General features: G+C 41.2%; 1 non-coding gene across 1 annotated transcript; it reads left to right on the plus strand.

The window, feature by feature from the left end:
* The first annotated feature begins 1,424 nt into the window (after positions 1–1,424).
* On the plus strand, positions 1,425–1,531 carry LOC141669353 (small nucleolar RNA R71). The gene has a single exon (XR_012553639.1). It is a non-coding gene; the product is annotated as a small nucleolar RNA R71 (small nucleolar RNA).
* The last annotated feature ends 2,930 nt before the right edge of the window (positions 1,532–4,461 follow it).

Genomic DNA, 4,461 nt, shown 5'->3' on the forward strand with positions numbered 1-4,461 from the left:
CAAAATCCAGAATAACAAAATCTGCAGGAAAGAAGAGCTTATCCACCTTGACGAGCACATCCTCAACTATGCCCCTTGGGTAAGTAATGGAACGGTCCGCCAATTGTAGCGACATGTATGTGGGTTTTGGATCAGGCAGATCCAGCTTTTTAAAGATCGATAACGGCATCAGATTAATGCTTGCTCCCAAATCGCAAAGGCACTTGTCAAAAGTTAGATTGCCAATGGTGCAAGGAATGGTGAAGCTTCCTGGATCTTTCAGTTTTGGTGGTAACTTTTGTTGCAGAACAGCGCTGCATTCTTCCGTGAGAGCAACGGTTTCAAGGTCATCTAGTTTCACCTTTCTTGAAAGAATAGTCTTCATAAACTTCGCATAACTAGGCATTTGTTCCAGAGCCTCAGCGAAAGGTATATTGATGTGAAGTTTCTTGAACACCTCCAGAAACTTCCCGAACTGTCTATCCAGCTTTTGTTGCTGCAATCTCTTAGGAAAATGTGGTGGAGGATAGAGCTGTTTCTCCCCTGTATTAGCCTCAGGCAGAGTGTGTTCAACAGTAGTCTTCCTTGGTTCCGCCGCTTTCTCCTTTTGCTTAAATTCTTCATCTCTAACTTCAGCTTCGACTTCTTTTGCCTTTTCAGCATCAGCTACTTTTCCAGACCTTAAGGTAATAGCCTTGACTTGCTCTTTAGCTTCCTTCCTGCCTGGTACTTCCGTGTCACTGGGAAGAGTGCCAGGTTGACGATTGAGCACTGCATTGGCTAATTGACCGATTTGATTTTCCAAAGTCTTGATAGAAACCGCCTGACTCTTGCACAACAGCTTAAGTTCCTCAAAATCAGCACTAGTAGGTGCAGCTGCACTTCCCTGTTGAGGATATGATTGCCTTGTAGCATACTGCTGTGGTTGCTGGAATCCAGGTGGGTTAAACTGTTTACTTACTCCTTGCTGATATGGTGACTGAATAGCATTCTGATTATTCCCCCAGCTGAAATTTGGATGATTTCTGTTGTTAGGATGATAGGTCGCTGGCACAGGCTGCTGTTGTCGCTGATAATTATTCACATATTGAACAGATTCGTTGACAAGAGAACACTGATCCGTAGCATGAGAACCTGCACAAAGCTCACAAACCATAGCTATTTGATTAACTCCATACGTAGCCAGAGAATCAACCTTCATTGATAGCGCTTGGAGCTGGGCTGCAATAGCGGTGGCTGCATCAACTTCCAGAATACCTGCGACCTTGCCTGACGTCATCCTCTGAGTTGAGTTTTGATGCTCATTTGCAGCCATCGTCTCGATAAGATTATACGCCTCAGTATAGCTTTTAGCCCATAAGGCGCCTCCAGCTGCTGCATCGAGCATGGGCCGAGATTGGGCCCCCAAACCATTATAAAAACCAGTGATTACCATCCAATCCGGCATTCCATGATGTGGACATTTTCTCAACATTTCCTTGTAGCGTTCCCAAGCCTCGCACATAGATTCTGTAGGTTGCTGCGCAAATTGAGTAAGAGCACTCCTCATAGCAGCAGTCTTTGCCATTGGATAAAACTTCACCAGAAACTTTTGCGCAAGATCTTGCCACATAGTGATGGACCCGGCTGGTTCAGAATGTAACCAGTCTTTAGCCTTATCCCTCAGTGAGAATGGGAAAAGCCTCAACTTGATAGCCTCATCAGTCACGCCATTATACTTAAAAGTGCTGCAGATCTCGACAAAATTCCTTATATGCATGTTGGGGTCTTCAGTTGCCGCTCCTCCAAAAGAAACAGAATTCTGCACCATCTGAATAGTGCCCGGCTTGATTTCAAAGGTGTTAGCTTGAATAGCCGGATGAAGGATGCTTGACTGAATGTCATCAATTTTAGGCCGAGAAAAATCCATAAGAGCTGGATCAGCTTGAACAATACGATCTCCCATGTTTACTGGTTCTTTCTGCTCAGTTCCTGAATCCGAATCCTCAAAATCTAACTTCTCCGGTGTATCAAGAACTTCGTCTTTCTCCTCAGCTGTATCTAAGGTCCTCTTGCGAGCACGAGAACGAGTTTGCATAAACGTTTGCTAAAGTACCTGAAACACAACCGAAAAGAGTAATTAACTACTACGTCCTAACCACTGAGTCCTAATGACTAATGATGGTAAGTACATAAACTAAACAAATACGCCGAGTCCCCGGCAGCGGCGCCAAAAACTTGTTAGGGCGAAATCACGCACTAATATTCACGCAAGTATACGCGTTCGCAAGTAATATAGAATACTTTCTAGTTCGTTCCCTCAGAGACTCAGACTAATTTATTGTCTAATTTAACTCACTCACCAATGTATGACTACTTCTCAATGTTAAGATAATAACACTTAAAATTGTTGATTAAATATTAACTATAATTAACTACTTAATTAACCACTTAACTAACACTTCAATTTATCAATAATAAAACACTCATGAGATCACAACTTCATTATTACTTCCTTCTATAACCATTGTTATTACCTTTAGCATGTGACAGTGATGATATTAATCGAATAACACGAAACTGATAAAAGCCAACTTTCATTGTACTAATACCATTCTACCAAACATCCACAATTAAGATAGAAGTTGAATAGTCATCAATTATGTTGAGTTCCTATATGTCTACAGAAATTGACAACACAACGATTTAAGCACAAGTTATTCCTTTTGATTACATAGGGCAAATAAAACTGTTAGAGTTACCCACTAATCATGCACAACGTACATGAACCTATGCTAGCATGGCAAGTTCTAAATCTCAAGATCCACCGTCGCTTCACAAGAGATTAACACCCTATCTTATATGTTCGCGACGCACATAAGACGAATACGCACAATCAATACTAGATATCATGCAATCATCACATACTAAAGTATTAAACAATTAACTAAAGAATTCCATAATAAATCCGTTGCAACCCCATGATCACGATTAGCCCATAATAGAACTTATCGCCATCATGGGTTCATATGAAATCATGACAAACAAACACAAGAAAATAATAACTAAACTGATTATATTAAAACAGAGTACGTCACAAGAGTAAATAAGTCAAAGCAAGAAAACTAGCATCCAACGTTACAACGAAACAAGAATCACAAGAATATATGCTTCCTCTTCGTTGCTGTGTGCTAAATCGGTCTTCTTCCTTATCTCCTTCGCTTCTTGCAAAACACAATCTAAAACATAATCTCCTCTTTTTACTCTGTGAAAAACGTCTCAAATCTACCTATATAATAGTCCCATAAAACTCAGATTACATAGAAGTTGGAAGCCAAACAGAAGTAGAAGTCTAAAATAATATATCTTTTTCCCCGACCCTGCGCGGTCGCTCAGCATTTCTGCGCGGGCGCGCAAGGCTGCTGCGCGGCCGCTCAGCATTGCTGCGCGGGCGCGCAAGGCTCTACTGGAAAAATTCCAGGTTTGCTCCGTTTCTTCGCCGTAATCTGCCCGTTCTTTTCCTCTCTCAATGGTGAATACATGCCAAGGCTTATTCTTGATGATTCCTCCTCCGAAATGCAACTAATACCCTGAAATGCATAAACACTAGAAAAACGCATCAAATACACAAAATACTTGATTTCAAGACACCAATTTAAGCCATTTTAAGACGTTCTAAGTGGTATAAAATGCCACTTATCAGTTGCACCCTCTCAACCTCCACCAACACAGCCTTCCAGCTCTCAACCACAGCCTACCATCAGAACCTATTTCCAACCAGCACAATTCTCTCAACCACAACCATCAACACCTACCATCAAAACCTCACATCTCAAATTCAAAACCAAACCAACCTCTTGTACTTCTCAAAATGTGCCAGTTGTAAAATCTGACATACCCTCTAGGCCTACAACCAAAAGAACTAAATATGTTCCTCAATCTCAACCAAGGAGAAATAGAAGGCTGATTCTGAGAGATGAATCAGATGAGGATGAACAAGTCCAGGTTCCTGCATCAGAACCTGTGATAATAGAAGCTGGAAAGGTAATTTTTCAGAAGGAAGTTGAAGCTAAAGAGGTAACTCCTCAGAAAAAGAATGAAGCTGAGGGTTCTGGAATTTTGAAAAAGAAAAGAACTTTAAGTTCTGATGCTGCTCAAGCAACACCTTCACAACCAAAGTCCAGATCAAAGAAGAAGATAGCAGGTGTGAAAATTGCACAAGCTCAATATGAGGATACTGAAGAAGCTTTGGAAGGGGATCAGGAATCTCTGATCTCATCAGAACCAATAGTCATTGAAGCCCTTCCAGCACCTGAAGACACTGTTCCAGACACAGTGATCACACCTCCTATCTCTCCATTCAAAGAAACAACTACAGTTGAAGATTCAGGATTAAGTCCTGAAATTGATATTCATAGGTTACATATACCAACTGTCTTGTATCTGGAAGCACCACAAGTAAATGTGTCAACTCCACCTGTTTCTCCATTAAATGCTAATGTT

Source organism: Apium graveolens, chromosome 6, assembly GCF_009905375.1.
Source record: "Apium graveolens cultivar Ventura chromosome 6, ASM990537v1, whole genome shotgun sequence".
Classification (NCBI taxonomy): Eukaryota; Viridiplantae; Streptophyta; class Magnoliopsida; order Apiales; family Apiaceae; genus Apium; species Apium graveolens.